This window comes from Myotis yumanensis, unplaced genomic scaffold (assembly GCF_028538775.1).
Source record: "Myotis yumanensis isolate MYYU_CA2020_CCGP unplaced genomic scaffold, mMyoYum1.0.hap1 SCAF_9, whole genome shotgun sequence".
NCBI classification, from domain to species: Eukaryota; Metazoa; Chordata; class Mammalia; order Chiroptera; family Vespertilionidae; genus Myotis; species Myotis yumanensis.
The window spans coordinates 29,348,449-29,365,384 of record NW_027223760.1 but is presented as its reverse complement, the minus strand read 5'-3'; the positions used below and the strand labels follow the sequence as shown (position 1 = coordinate 29,365,384).

The window sequence follows — 16,936 nt, the reverse complement described above, 5'->3', positions numbered from 1 at the left end:
TATGCAAATTAACTATCAGCCAAGATGGCGGCCTGCAGCCAGGCAGCTGGAAGCGAACATGAGGCTTGCTTGCTGCGGACTCCAACGTTCCCCGCCTGCGCTGCCGGCCTCTGAGTTGCAACTCTAAGCAACTATGTACTATGTTGCAAATAAGAAGGTAAACAAAACCCCAGAAACCGGCTGTCAGTCAGCCCCGGACCTCAACATTGTATCGATGTTTTCAGCAGCAAGGCCTCAGAGCTAAAGCTGGCCCAGAATAAAAAAAAAAAAAAAAGAAAACAAGGAGCAGTTGGGAGCTTTTAGTCATCTGCCAGCCGGAAAACGGCCCTCAGCCCCTCACCCAGATTGGCCAGGCACCCCAGTGGGGACCCCCACCCTGATCCAGGACACCCTTCAGGGCAAACCAGCCAGCCCCCACCCGTGCACCAGGCCTCTATTCTATATAGTAAAAGGGTAATATGCCTCCCGGCACCAGGATCAGTGTGACAGGGGGCTGCGCCCAAACCCTCTGATCGCCCTGCGGCTCTGTGTGTGACAGGGGGCGGGGCCACAACCTCCCTATCTGCCCTGCTCTGTTCGTGACAGGGGAAGGTGCCCCAACCCCCTGATCAGCCCTGCTCTGTGCCTGATAGGGGGGAGCTCCCCAGTCCCCTGATTGCCCTGCGGCTCTGTGTTTGACAGGGTGCAGCGCACCAACCCCTGATCCCCCCTGCTCTGTGAGTGAGAGGGGGCAGCGCCACAACCCCCTGATTGGCCCTGCTCTGTGAGTGACAGGGTGCAGCGCCCCAACCCCCTGATCGGGCCTGCTCTGTGCATGACAGGGGGTGGTGCCGCAACCTCCCCATCGACCCTGCCTTGAGTGTGACAGGGGGCGGTGCCCCAACCCCCCAATTGGCCCCACCCTGAGCGTGACTGAGGGTGGCATCGCAACCTCCCAATCAGCCCTGCTCTGAGCCTGACCAGGGGCCGCACCTAGGGATTGGGCCTGCCCTCTGCCACCCGAGAGCAGGCCTAAGCCAGCAGGTCGTTATCTCCCGAGGGGTCCCAGACTGCACAGGCCGGGCTGGGGGACCCACTGCCCCCCGAGTGCACAAATTTTTGTGCACCAGGCCTCTAGTATATAATAAAATGCACCCATTTTAAGTATACAGTTCAGGAAATTTTTGACAAATGTCTACTTCCATGTAACAGCCACATCAATTGAATATTTAGTGGTTCTATCTACTTCTCTCCAAATCAACTTGCAGTCATAGATAACTACTGATCTGTTTTTTTTGTCAATGTAGATCAAGTTTGCTTTTTCTAGAATTTCATCTCATGGAATCACACAGTATGTGCACATGGTGCTTGGCTTGTTTTGTGCGGCAGAGTGTTTTTGAATTTAATCCATGAGATTGCATGTATCAGTAGTTTATTCTTTTATTGCTTAATAGTTTCTCATTGAATAGATCTATTAAATGTTATCAACACATTCATCAAGTAATGGATTTCCAATTTAGGGCTATTATGAATAAAGATGTCATAGTCATTTATGTATAAACTTCTGTATGGGATACATATTTTTGTTTAACTTGAGTTAGTACCTAAGAGTGAAAAGTCAAGATCATATGGTAGATGATGTTTAATTCATGAGTAGCTGCCAAACTGTTTTCCAAAGTGGCTGTACCATTTTATATTTCCACCAGCATCTGGGATTGTCAGTCTTTGTAATTTTAACTCTTTGAGTAGGTATGTAGTAGTATCTCATTAGGGGTGTCAGTTGGCATTTCCTTGACAGAAAAATAATGTTAAGCACTTTTCATATGTTTCTTGGTATTTACATATTTTCTTTTATGAAGTGACTATTGAGATCTTTCAGCAATTATTTATTTGGTTGATTGATTTCTAATTATTGAGTTATTATGGAGTCTTTACTATCTTGGATCACAATTTTTGTCAGATGTGTATTTTGAGAATATTTATTTGCATTCTCAGGATTGCCTTCTTGTTATTTTTATTGATGGTTTTCAAAGAGCAAACATTTTCATTTCAATGATGTCCAATTTATCAATGTTTCAATAAGTTGGTGCTCTTTATGTTCTATCTAAGAAATCTTTGCCTACTCCAAGGTAACAAAGATTTTGTCCTACTCTTATCTAGAAGTTTTATAGCATTTGCTTTTTATATTTGGGTATATGATTCATTTTGAATTATTTTTTTCTACGGTGTTACTGTTTAGTTCCTTCAGGACCATTTGTTGGAAAGACTATCTTTTTCCCACTGAAATATCTTTGAGTCTATTGTGAATTAATAGCTTTGTTTCCCATTGACCGATAAGTCTATCTTTATGCCAATATTGATATATATATATATATATATATATATATATATATATATGCTTTTTCAGTGGGACCTGATACAAGCAAATACTGTTCTCTATTTTGAAACTGTTTTTCTCATTTGAAAAACTTTGCAGTGTCATAGAAATTTTGGTATCCGTTTTTAATTTCTATAATAAAAACCTATTGGGATTTGGTTTGGATTGCATTAAATCTATAAATATGAGCAGAATTTATATCCTAACAATTTTTAATTTTCCAATTGATGAATATAATGAATCCCATTTCTTTCAGTATTATATAACTTTAATCAGAAATGTCTGCTATTTTTCAGTGTATTTTGTTAAATTTATCTCACAAGTAGTTAATGCGTTTGATATGAATTTTAAATATTTTATTTTCATTTGTTCATTGTAGAAATAAACATAAATCGATTTTTATCATTTGAGCTTGTAGCCAGCTGAAGACACTTCTGTGCATTCTAGAAGCTTCTGTGCATTCCTGCCAATTTTTCTATGTACTTATTTATTCATATGAGAATAAAGACAATTGTACATCTTCCTTTCTATTATTTTCATTTCTTTTTCTGACCTTATTTTACTGACTGAGATCACCAGTACAATATTGAATGAAAGCAGTAAGAGTGCTCATTCTTGCCCTGTTTCTAATTTTAGGTGGAAAGCATTCACTTTACTATTGAGTATCATTTTAGCTGGAGGCTTTCTGCAGATATGTCTTATCAGAACAAGGATATTCATTTATATTCTTAAATTGCTTGAAAATTATCCTAAATGGGTGTTGAATCATTTCAAATGCTTTTTCTATATACTTAATGTATTCTTTTTGTTCCTCTACTTAATCTGTTAATATGGTGAATTATACTATTTGATTTTTACATGTAAAGCCAAACTTGTGTTCAATGGATAAACAGCCAAATGCTCTACAGTATTATTATTTTTTATATATTACTGGCATTGATTTTATGATATTTGTTAAGGACTTCTGCATCCATGTTCACAAGGGATATTGCATTTATAGATTTTATTTTTTTATAATGTGTGATCACACTCCTTTGGGCATATCAGGCCTGATTTCCTGGATGAGTCTGGGTGAAACCATTGCTCAAGATCTGCTCCTCAGCTTCACTAGTTTAGAACCTCAATTTTAGCAGTTCTGGACAAGAAAAACAAGGTTGAGGGGCTTAAGTCAAGCTATTGCCATTCACTGATAGAGTGCAAATTTATGAAATACCAGGGAGAAATTGTAGCAGGCATTGTTGATTGCTTCCCAAATCCTTTCCACCTCTTTCTTTTGCTCTGATAGATTGCGTGGCTTTGTGACCTAGGGAGCTCATCTGCTCTCCACTGGGTTTGGGCCTGACTACTTCAAGCCAAATACGCCAGAAGCTCCCTGAAACCATATTGAAGAGCCTTGGTTCACAAACTGAAGATGCAGAGTCAAAAGATGGAAAGCCCCGAGTTCTTGAAGACTCGGAAACACTCACTTTACCAACCTCTGTTGCTTGTGAGATAATTCCTTAATTAGTTAAGCCATTCTTAGTTGCATTTTCTGTGTGTGTTTTTTTAATTAAAAAATAGCTTAATCATTACAAAATATTAAAAAGATAGACATGAATTCTGTAATCTAGTCACAGATATCAAAACAATAAAGTTTTTCTCATTCAAGACCTGCCTATTATCATGGAAAGATTAACAACCTTGTTACCCAAACAGTGGAGTCCCACCCCAGCCTGCAGAGCCCACTTCCCCATGTAATCCTTGTCCTACCCCATATAAGCAGCTGGCTTATGGGGAACTGCAGAGCCGATTTTTGTGGATGACCTGCTGCTCTCCCATACTGCTGGCAGTATTGGAATAAACACTCATATATGATTTTAAAAAATTACTTTTGAACTATTTAAGAGATAGGAAGAGAAATGTGTCAATGGAACTTCCGTCAAACTGTGTGAGTTGGATAAATTGTCCTTTTGCATTCCAGGAGTATTGAGGAAGTGGAAATGATAATCAAGAATCTAAACATCCTGCCAAGTGGACAGACAATCCAAGGGACATGCTGACAAATTTTCCATCACATTTTAAAATTTCATGCTGATCACATGTCTCCTTATATTTGTCACTGCAAAATCAGCAACCTCATTTCCAAAACACCTTCAGGACATGTAATAATTTCTATGATTTCAAATGATCTAGCATTAGATGTATTTTAGCCTGGTAGCACTCATTCAAGGGGCTCATTAATTACACCTGGAGAGCCCAGGACCTGGCAGAGAAGGCGAGCTGAGTGGAAGCCAAGAAACCACTAAGAGGAGCTTTTGGAGGGCAGAGAAAGTGTGAAAGGGAAGTTGGGAATTAATTATTCTTCACAAGAAACAGGGACAAAGGAAGAAGTTTGGACCGTGGATTGCTGCAGCCTCCTAACTAAAATCTCTGTTTCCACTTTTGTCCTCCTGTGTTCTAGTCAACACAGCAGACAGATCCTAGTAAGCCAGAGTCAGGTTCTGACACTCTCAATGGCTTCCCACCTCAGAATAAAAGTGGAATTCCTTACAGCGAGCAAAGGCCATGCAGGATCTGGCCTGTTACTTCCCTGGCCCGGACGCCTATCTCCACGCACTGAGTTCCTGCCTTAGTGACCTCCTGACTGGTCTTCTAACACATGGGCAAGATCTGACCTCAGGGCCTTCGCTTTTGTGGATCCCTTTGTCTGGAGATTATGTTCCCAAATATTTACTTAGCCAGCTCCCTGAACTCTCTTTTCTTTAAAAAATATGCTTTTATTGATCGTGTTAGATTTTTTTTAGAGAGAGATTGGAAGGGAGAAGGAGAAACAGAAACATAGATCAGCTGCCTCCTGCACGCCCCCTACTGGGAATTGAGCCCAACCCTGGCATGGGCATTGACTGGGAAGAACTGGCGACTTTGGGGTGCATGGGACAATACTCAACCGACTGAGCTACACAGGCTTTTATCTCATCTAAATCCAGTCACTCAAAAGCTTAAGTACTCAGTGAATGTTGGCTAAATGAATGAAATTACTTGGAATCTTAAATCTACAGACCCATGACTATGCCTTAGGATGAAGTTCGGATTTGAAGTTGAACTTTTCAGAGTGCATTAGAAAACATCTTCTACTTAAACTTTGCTGGGTTGAGGTAAATTATGACTAATTTCAACCTCATAGATTTTGATTTCTTAAAAAAAACCCCACACAAATCTCTCTTTAACCTTCCTTTATATTTTTAAAAATGCAATGGTTAATAATGCTAGTCAGGGCTTGACAATCTCAACTCTATTAACATTTCAGGCCAAATAATTGTGTTTTTTTGTTGGGGGAGGAGGAAAGGACCTGTCCTCTACATTTAGGATGTTTAGTGGCATCCCTGGCCTCTATCCACTAGATGCCAGTAGGGGGAGAGGGAGGGAGAGATAGAAACATCAATGATGGGAGAGAATCATTGATTAGCTGCCTCCTGCACAGCCCCCACTGGGGAAGGAGTCTGCAACCAGGGCATATGCCCTGATGGAGGATCGAACTGGTAACCTCTTGGGTTCCTGGGTCGATGTTCAATCGCTGAGCCCAGCTGGGCAAGGGTCATATTTTTGATAGCACATGTAATGGAGTGGGAATAATGGGAATCTCATGCTTACTTTATCAACCTGATCGATAAGCACCATAATAACTAGTAGCAACATGTCACATTTGTAGACATTTTAAGTTTAGGAAGAAATAGAGAATGGATAACCCCTTGTTTACCGTCCTTTAACCTTTATCTCTATGGACTGATAGTGAATATTGGGAAGTCTCAGTAAAGGGCCTGGGAAAAATAATTAAAAAAATGACAATGTGCATTCCTCCACAATTTATACAAGTACGATCAGATGAAAACAAACATTACTTTGCTTCATTGGATAAATAAAATTACAAAAGAGAAACAGGCAACCTGAAGTCTGTGTGTAGAACTTAGTTTCTTATTCATTTATCTCATTTGAGGATGTTAGTTCCTTATTCATTTATTTCATTCGAGGATGGTATGTGTATGGAGAGTTTAGTTATGGGGGTAGACTGGAGGTGTGTAAGTAAATTTCTTTTGAAAAATAAAACAAAACAAAAAAGATTGATGGATTGACTTAAAGCCCTACTTGTAGAGACAGGCCTTTGTCCCCCCCTGGCACCTCCTCAGAGCCATTTGTCCACCATTGCAGTTAATATAAGAGTCCAGAGTCCCTAAGAAGTACTTGCTACAAATCAATTTCTGTGTTTTGGATTTAGGTATAGTTCCAAGTAAATGTAAATTTTAAGAATTATAGAAGGCACTTATAGATATTTTTCAAGTTGAATCGAAGGAATGTAACCTCGGATCTTTGGGAACTGGAAGTATATTCTGCAGTCACTTTGGGGTGGACACCATCAAATGATACGCTGAAAGAGAGTAAATGGAGCAAGACGATGAACAAGAAAGAACTGAGAAGTGGCGGAGCATCTCAACATGAAGTTTTTAGAAGGTCTGGGGTAAATTTGTTTTTATATGTGATCATTTTACACGATATTTTGATCTCATCTAAAGCATAAATATCCATCTGTGTTACTCAAACAGTCTTAGAGCTATTACCTTAGCATCTTTCATTTGAACAAAATGGAAATTCCAGAAAGCCATGAAGCCCAGCCTCTGAGTGTTACCTACATTGATTAATCCCCTAAATTCTTGTATGTCAAAGACATGTCGCTAAACAGGTCACTGAAGGAACCAAGGAAGCCAAAAAAAGGAAAGAGCCCCTAAAGGAAAAATGACATTTAATTGGGAACTCTCAGACACCTGTCACTCTTGGTGACAAGCGCAAAAAAGCACTTGCACATTTTAAGAAGCCCAGGTGGTATGACTGACAATGAAGTTAACCAGCGCTGTGTGTAGGCAGGACCTTGAGGGGGTGGGGTGGGGGGGGGGGGGACGAGTGGGGGAGGATGGAGAGGCTGGTTTTGAAGGCTGTGCTTTTTCATTCTGATTATCATTATAAAAAACAAAAACTGGGGCCCAAACTGTAACCTAAACTGCGATGGATGCTCCATTTAAGATGTCCTACTTGATGAACTAACAGGTCGTGGGGAAAGTTGGGAAAAGAAACACTGTGTGGGTCTCTCTGTTAAAACACAGCCCTGCTCCACCTCTGGCCTCTGGGTTCAAAGGGATGTGCGAGCTCCCGCGGGGCGGGCCTGCCCCCCGAGAATCCCGCTTTTAATAAGCTTCCCAATCAGCTCGCCGGGGGAAGAGCGCTCCCTCCCTCGCCGGCCGGCGTCCTCCCTGCCCGCGCGCAGCTCCCCCATCCTCCACTTCCCTCCCGTCCCCTCCCTGTCGGGGCGGAATCGAGTCCAAGGCAGGATCAGGTTCCCCGCCTTCCAGTCCGAAAATCCCGCCAAGGGAGCCGCCGAGCCGAGGAAGCCCGAGGTGAAGCCAGCGGGAGAAAGAGACCAGCGAGCCGGTCCCCGCCAGCAGGGAGGGAGCAGCCCGCGCCGCCCGCAGCAGCCACCGGGTACCTGGACCGCGAGCAGCAAACCTCGCCCCTTTCAACAAAGGCAGCCCGAGCGCAGACAGCGCGTTTACAACTCAAAGTAAGTGAAGGGGGCGCGCCATTCTCCCAGGTGTCTCCCATCGAGTTTCCTGCGCCTTCGGCCACTTCCCGGGGCGCCAGCAGCTGATGGAGGAAAGAGTGGGAGAGAGGCTGCCTCGGTGGCTTTGGGGGAGGGGGCGCTTTCGAAATGGATTTGCTCCAGAGGCAAACTGAGGCGTATTTGGGGGGCATCGGGTCAGGAGAGTCAGGGGGCCCCGAGATGAGTGGAGGGCGAGCAGCTTCTTGATGTCATGCCTGCATTCGGACCGCTCCTGCCTCCAGTGGGAGGACATGGCCGGCGCTCTGCTCCTGTAAACCTGCCTGTAGGTGTGTCTGCGGCTGCGGAGGGCAGGGAGGGCAGAGAAAGTGAGGCACCTGAGCAAGCAGCCTCCTCCCCATCCTTCTCGGGGCGCCCCGGCTCGCCCGCTGCTGCTGACTCTCGGCGGGCATTTCTCGATCCCTCGCGGGGGCTGGTTCCTCCCTGTGCCCGCTGCACCCAGCGTCTCTCACAGCGTCCAGCACTCCTGCCCGCCGCGCAGGGGATGGTTCTGGAAAGGGTTAAGTGCAAAGTTTAAAAGACACACCTTTCACCCCATCTCTCGTCGGAATACTAGGTTTTATTTATTACCAATGTGTCGGATTCTCAGTTCCAGAGCTGATGTTTCGAATAAGTTAACAAAGTAATTGAAAGCAATGAATGTATGTATCTCCTTCCCTACTTTACACACCAAACAAAACACTTCACACACACACACACACACACACACCCCTTTGTCCTAACACACAGGCATACAAACTCAGGAACACACCCTGAGTTCATCTACACTCTATTGTTAACTTACACATATCTCTGTTAACACAGCTTTGCAAATTTGGGAACATATTGAAAAAAAAGGAGTGGCCTGTGGGGGGAGGAATGATGTTGAGATAGGAGAATGGCCATGTGAGGGACAGCAAAGTCCTGGTCTTTGAGAATCTTTTATCTTGGTAAGCATTTTGTGAGCACCTCTGTGAAATAGCCCATTGGCTGCTAATGTGCCTTCTTAACCTGTGTGTGTGTGTGTGTGTGTGTGTGTGTGTTGGAGGGAAGGGCCTGGGAGGAGATTCAGGAACTACCAAGAAGAGCTTTTGAACTAATAACATCCTGAAGCAATTCCATGACCCCAGGCAAATGTGGAATTGATGAAGCAGAGGAGCCCCTTTGAGCTCCTTGATCATCTGGGGATGAACTGATATGTGGAAATACCACAAAGTGATGGGAGTGCCTCCCAGAACAGAAAATCAAGCTTGTGTCTTCCAGCTCCATTATGCTTCCTTTTCAGTAAATTATGCATTTTAAAGACCAAATCATTAAAAAACACACACACGTTTTTAATCCAGTTACATTCAAAGGGAAGCAGAGTGGATGTTCTCTCTTTGCCCCTTTTTAGGAAATGAGTTATTTCAGAGCGGTGATATTTGTCCTTTTTCATTTAAAGTGGATAAGATTTTTGAATTATTTTATTTAAAAATAAACGAATGTCTTTATTCCATGCTTTAAGAAAGGGGTGCATTGAGTTCTCTAATTGCATTTTAAAACTTTAGAAAGTGATCTTTGCTCGCCTGCTGGTCCCAGTTCCCCTTTAGAACATTTTTCTCCTCACTCAGTGAAACTCCTCTGTAAGGACCGCCACCCTGAAGTCATATATATCTCACTAGGTGCTGTACTCTAGCCATTCACTTGTGGACACAGTCACATCATATTTTCAAAGCTACAGCTGTGAGAGAAATGAAACTGCTGTTAATAAGTAACTTTTTATTACCTACCTTTTAAATGAGGTGTTATACAGAATAAAATAACATATTTAATAGTATATATAGTATAACATGTATTATATAATAATGTATAACTTTATAATTTCCCAGACCTCTTTCCATGACATTTGGAATAATATATTTACTCATTTATTGAAAGTTTCCATGTACCTTATTTGGTCTTTATAAAGAGCACTATGTTGCAGTTTTCACATTTTTATTTAATGGACTTTTAAAAAAAATCTTTGTTGTTGAAGGTATTAACATATGACCTCCTTTTCCCCCCATAGACCTCTTCTAGCCCCCCTACCTCCCATCCCAGGCCATCACCACCCTATTGTCTGTGTCCATGGGTTATGCATATATGCATACAAGTTCTTTGGTTGATCTCTTCCCACCCACCCACCCTCCCCTGCCTTCCCCCTGAGATTCCACAGTCTGTTCCATGCTTCTGTGTCTCTGGATGTATTCTGTTCATCAGTTTATGTTGTTCGTTAGATTCCACATATGAGTGAGATTATGTGATGCTTGTCTTTCTCTGACTGGCTTATTTTGCTTAGCATTATGGGCCCTTTTTTTTTTAACTCTAGTAAAGTCAATGGCCTGGTTTGCATTTTCACAAAACCTGATTATTGGCAATAACCCGAAAGAAATAAGGTCCCTAAATAGTTTAATTGCTCTTATCAATAAAATCAATTTTAGAAATTAAATATTTTAAGTTTCAATTTTTTTCTCTTTGAATAAATCTCATTTAAATGAATCTTGCTTTCTCATTTATATGAATCTCATATGCATTCAGAACATAGTCCTATTCGCCATGTGGTGTTTTTGCTACTCTTCAAAAATTGTCTCTGGAGACTGAGTTTCCTTGGCTTATTCAAAATGGTGTCTGTAGTAAGGCAACTGTAGATTGAGGGCCAGAAGTCAGAATTCAGAATATAAAATCCAGTTCTCCCAACACTTATGCTTTTTTATATGATAACATCGTGATGAAGAGAGTTGTTCTTGACTTCTCTCCTGAAGGTAATGTCCAAACTGAGACCACTCAGTGAGCAAACATGGTTCAACAGGTGCTGAGTGCACCTCCATCCACTTCAAGATGTGGTCCTCTCTGGAGCATCAGCAAAGTCAGGGCTCTCTGAGCGCCTGCACTTCATCGCTCGGATGCTGAGTCTCCCCTGGCTGCTGTTCTAATGAACAGTCAGAAGAATTCTGCTTGCTCTTGGCACAAGGCCATGCCATTGCCCTGGGGGAGAATAATATTCCGATACGGCCCCTCTCTTTCTGAGCTGGGCCTGCTTTTTTTCCATCCACAGTTAACTGGCTGCAGTAGAATGTGGGCCATGGCCTCCCTTTGGAAAGTTGTTCTCCATTTTTGATGTCTCTGGCCAATTCTAGTTTCCATGCATGAGGTCGTTTTTCCTCACGTTTCATGCCAGGCTTGTATGTGGCATAGTTCTCCAGGTGTCATACAATCTTTCTAGATTGTCAAATATAACAAGCCTTTTGTTCCTCCCTATTTTAGCATTTGGTAAATGAGAAGTTGAAATTTCTGTGGTTTCAAAGGGCAGCTCTAATGTAACATTATCAGAGGGCACTGTAATTATGATAATATTATGGACTGATTATGGAGATCACATTCACCACAAATCCCTATTTCTTAAGGGTAGGCAAGGGCTTGCTTGAATTGTATGAGAAATAAAACTTAATTTCTTCTACTGGGCTTTATTTTGGAGCCATTTCTTCACAGTGGGTTTAGATAAAGTGACATTTCACACAGAAAAAGATCATAATGAGTTTCTTAAAAGCAGAATCCTTAGATTCTTAAATTTCATACTTAGTAAAAAAAAAAAAAATCCCCCTGTATTTTGGTCTTGAAGAAGTGAGTCATAGCAACTGACACTTGAGCTCTTAATTCTAAGAATTGCACTTAGTGATACCCAAAACATCATTTTAAAATACAAATGGCACGCTGTATGGATCTCAACATGTTGTTCCCACTTCTTCCAACTCTTATGCTTACCTGTTACCCCCCTCTTGGCTCTCATTTCTCCTTTTTCTGATCCAGTTGCCATTATTTCCCATCCAACAAGCCCCACGATGACTTGCCTACTTCCTTTCCCATGATGGCATCTCTCCGTTTATGTACACATATATCAGGGGTGGTTGCCCATATCTTAGAATGCATGGAAGGTTGAAACTTGCTCGCTAGATTGAAATCAAGGTTGGACCTTGACTTCATCGATTTTTGTCCGTATTGACGCAGACCCTGGCTAAGATCAGCTTGTACTTTCAACACTATAATAAATATTGACTGTATTCTCTTCTCTGCTTCTCAACTGCAGCGAAGGGGTGGAACCAGAATTGCTCACCCCCGTTACACTCTCCCAGATCCTACCTCAACCATACAATGTTTCTTGCTACAATGGTAGACCAGTTTAATAATAAACAATTTTTATTACATAGGTGCAGGATGTCTTATATTGTGCTGGGCATGTGGTATTTTTAGGAAATACTTAAGTCCCAGTTTCTTTTCTCTAGGGCTCACAGTTTTACAATCCTAAACACTTTGTGTTTGGTAAATGGTGCTAACTTGTGAAATCCTTTATTGGAAATTTATTTAAAAGACATCTCAAGCAAAGAAAATCCATCACACCCCTACCCACCTCTGAAAGAAACACTTTAAAAGTCACATACATTTTACCAAACCAATGGCTTTTTGCATTTCTTTCTTTTCCTTGTCATATAGCCCATTGGCTGCTAATGTGCCTTCTTAACCTCCTTGACATATTATTTTTATCTTAGTTTTTTTCCAACTTTGTTGGCCATTCCTCTCATCTTTATTTTTTCCTTTCCCACCACTTCAACTTCCAAATATGGACATTTATTTCCAAATATTTTTGTTTTCTCCCTCTCTCTCCCCCTTCCTTTCCCCTTCCTTCTCTTCCTCCTTTCCCCGGCCCCCCACTGCCCCCTCAATGCTTCATTGTTGATCAGGACTCTTCTTTGAGTTTCCAGATCTTGCCATTAGTTTTTCTCTTATTAGTTTTGGGTCTCACATTTTTCATTATTTTTTGAATGAATACTGAAGTGAACGCTTTGAACACAGTCCTATTTGGAAAGGAGATTGCAATAAAAGATATCTTGTTATTTTATTCTTAGCCCTAACAACACCTACAGGTATTGACTGCCCGATTATATGTCAGGTTGTGTGGCAGGGCATAGGAAGATAAATCAATATGCCTTTAAGCAACTTGCTGTCTCTCAATATACGTGTGAATAATAAGATTAAAACACAAATGAAGAAAAGTTATAGTAAAGTATGTGCACACAATATTTTTATCCTAAGCAGTTCCAGTGACAAAGATTTAAAAAAAAGAAACATTTTCATGAGAAAAAGGAAAGTAACTCTTAAATGGCTAAATGGAAATGGTGATAATATTTATTTCCAAAGCACACTGCCTTTTTGTTGCTTTCATGCCTTTTATTCTGGATGAGCAGTTGATCTCTCCCTTCCTTCATGTTGCCACATAATAGAGCAGAAAAAAAAAATTATTGAAAGTGACATCTTAAGAATTCAGCCTGAGTTATTTAGAATAAACATAATTTTAAAGGCATGACACTTCGCTCTAGATATTCTTTTCAGGAAAATTATACCAGACATGAGATGACTGTTCTTCAGTGAAAATATGGACACAGAGGAAAAGAACACAAGTCCTCCAACTTCAGCTGTGGAATTTGGATGAAACTGTAAATGAGCTGGAGATGGAAGACTCCCAGGGAAGGTTTTCCCATCAAATCCTCCCTCTAGGTGGCGCTCTAATTCTCCCCTCCTTTTACCAGCTTCTACTCATCACCCCTTCCAGTGACTTCAACTCCAGCTTTCCCAGCAGTGTTGACATTGGAACACACCTTTCACTCACCCTTACCACTGGCTCTGCCCCACCCACACTGTGCACCCCTTGAAGGCAGGTTCATCTCAAGAACCCTAGAATATCTAGTATAGGACCCTTGAAATACCCCCCAAATGCCTGGCATTTGAGTGAAAAAATAAGTAAATGTCTCCGAATACCATATTTTTTTGCCCCTCTTCCCCTAATGAACTTGATTGTCTTCATTCCTAATCTTCCTAAACATCACCTGGTGCCAATTTCCTGTTTGAACATGAGTACCCCCATTTGCAGTCTCAAACATCTAGAAGAAACCTGTCCAGCTCTCTTTTCTTCGTCTCCTTCATTCCAAAGACCATACATACCTGCCAGTTCTCTGGAGTGTCTTCCTAATCATATTCCATCTCCTTTACCTTAAAGGCTCCAAACCTTGTGTGGTCTCTGACTCATGCTATCTCCAATTTGGAAAGAGAAATCTGACCTACCTCTTTAGCAAACCATATAATTCAAAGCTTGCTAGACTGATCACTTGATGCATTTTCATCATAGCTCCAATGTGGCTATAAAACATTTGCTTTTTAGCCTGACTGGTGTTGCTTGGTGGTTGAGCATCGATCCATGAACCAAGAGATCATAGTTAGACACCCAGTCAGGGCTCAATCCTCAGTAAGGGGCGTGCAGGAGGCAGTCAATCAATGATTCTCTCTAATCATTGATGTTTTTATCTCTCTCTCCCTCTTCCTTCCTCTCTCTTAAGTCAATAAAAACATATTTTTTTAAAAAGCATTTGCTGCCATAACTGGTTTGGCTCAGTGGACAGAGCATCGGCCTGCGGACTCAAGGGTCCCAGGTTTGATTCCGGTCAAGAGCATGTACCTTGGTTGCGGGCACATCCCCAGTAGGCGGTGTGCAGGAGGCAGCTGACCGATGTTTCTCTCTCATCGATGTTTCTAACTCTCTATCCCTCTTCCTTCCTCTCTGTAAAAAATCAATAAAATATTTTTCAAAAAAGCATTTGCTTTTCAGAACGTTTCACATTTATTTTCTCATTACATGTTTGCAACAATTCTACTTAGGTAGGCTGAGCAAGATTTTAAAAAAATTGGTAGGGACACATAAGCTTAGAAAGGTTAAGATGAGTCCATTAAATGCCATTGAAACAAAGGCCTTAAAATTGTTAGATTGGGTATATTTTTCTCCTCTATGATATACTGCCATCTCTTTCTTTGGCTAAGTAATTTTATGTTCCAGTCGCCTCTCACATCAAAACTAAACTCCTATGTTTGTAAAGTAAGAGCCCAAATAACCTAGTGGTTCCTATCTTCAGTGTTTATCAGAATAACCAGCGTCATGTCTTAGCATCCAGATGGCTAGAGCCCATCCCCAGAGGTTCTGAGTTGAGTGGTGGAATCAAGGGAACTGACATGTGACATCAGAACACAGGTGATGCATTGGAAAATTTAGCCCAAACAAGCAAATATGTGAACTTCCAGGTCAAAGAAATCAAGGTATAAGCTACAGCTACACTTCTTACTACCTGTGTGACCATCAGTAAGTAGTGTAGTCTTTCTTCAAGTTTCTTATCTCTCAAATCAGGTCACTAGTACTTACCTTCTGGGATTGACATGAATATTAATTTAGAAATGAATGTGAAATACTGATTCCAGAGTCTGATTGCTGGAGAGTGTTGGGTGAGGATGATAATGGTGACAAAGCACCTGATGGTAGTCCACCTCGCTCTCCCTCCCCCGCACCTTTGTTTCTGGTGCCCAGTTGGTTCTCTAACAAACTAAGGGTCAAGTTTGGATGCAGGAACAAGCACTTATCTCATTATAGTTCTGACTTTTGTTTGGTGTGGGATGCAGAGTATGTCACTGAATCTTCTAGAACCTCAGGATTGTCAGCTGTAAGATGACGATGATGCTGATGATATCATCTGCTTTGCCTACCTCACAGGTTGGTGTTAAAGGTAAATTGTGAAAATGCTATGATTATAAACTATAACCTGTTATACTAAATGTGGTTATTATTAATAAAGTCAGTGGGGCCGTTCTATCTTTCTCTTTCCCCAATTCTGCTGTTTGTCATTGTCATTTTCTCAGGACGCCCAGAGATTGCCTGAGATGCTGGAAGGTAAGTTTGAGTAGGAGGAAAGATGTGTGACAGGTGTGAAGAAAAGGAAATCTGAGTCATAATGAAAAAAGAAGTGACTAGACAATCCTAAAAAGGATCTTTCACAAAGTAATATATTATAGTTCTTCCTAAGAGTCGGTATTTTCAGTTGGTGTTTTCACTAAATTTAGGTCTTTACAGAGGATTAGCAGCACCTTGTTTATACTATAGTTGTGATTCTCACACCTTGATGTGCCTATCAGTCACCTGGAGATCTTGCTAACATGCAGATTCTGATTCACTATGTCTCCTATAGACTTTTAAGAGTCTGCATTTCTTTTCTTTAAAAAACATTTTTTTATTGATTTTTAGAAAGAGAGGAAGGGAAAGGGAGAGAGAGAAACATTGATGTGAGAGTGAAACATTGACCAGCTGCCTCCTGCACTGCTCCCCATCAGGGATTGAGCCTGAAACCTGAGCATGTGCCCTGACCTGAAATAGAACCAGCAACCATGCAGTGCACGAGACAGTGCCCAACCAATTGAGCCACACTGGCCAGGGCAAGAGTCTGAATTTCTAACAAGTTCCTGATGATAGTGCTGCTGGCCTGGGGACCCAACTTTGAGTAACCAGCTACTGGTATTCAGCCCAACAAACTTGAGAGAATGAAAGAGAGATCAGAACTCCCCAATCACAAAATCCATAGCTTAATAAAAACAATGAGGGTTATGGACAGTAACACTTCTTGCTATATGCAAAAGATGCTCACGCCTATATCTTCATGTCTGACAAGATTTACAATGTTTGATTATTTTGTAAAATAAATTTGCAATCACCATCTGAATTGCTGTTGACTCAACTGAAGCGCCTTAAGAGTAAGAGTCACCTTCCTTGTAGGACTTTGGGTTTCGTCCAAAACATCTGCATAGACATTTAGTCCACTCTAAATGCTTCTTGATATTTGGTCTTGTCCAGAATGTACACTCTTAGAGAACATCCCTCAGCTCAACTAGCCCATAATATTTACCAACAGAATTCATATCTAATAAATACTATCATGTTTTAGTGGTCCAATAAAAAATTGTGCAGTGGCTGTATTGCCAGTAACAATCCTTCTTGCCTTGGTAGTCTAACTGGTAATGGCACATGTCAAGGACCAAATACCGAGGAACTTTTGGCATGGGCCAGATGTCTCCAT

The 16,936-nt window shown here is 41.5% G+C and overlaps 1 protein-coding gene across 2 annotated transcripts in view; it reads left to right on the top strand.

The window, feature by feature from the left end:
• Positions 1-7,651: 7,651 nt before the first annotated feature.
• Positions 7,652-16,936, top strand: part of PTN (pleiotrophin) — a 94,802-nt gene continuing 85,517 nt past the window's right edge. The window contains exon 1 of one of the 2 annotated variants that reach the window (XM_070423974.1): positions 7,652-7,943. The gene's annotated coding sequence lies outside the window, so the exon portion shown is untranslated. The remainder of the gene's footprint in view (positions 7,944-16,936) is intronic. The other variant, XM_070423972.1, reaches the window with a different exon arrangement.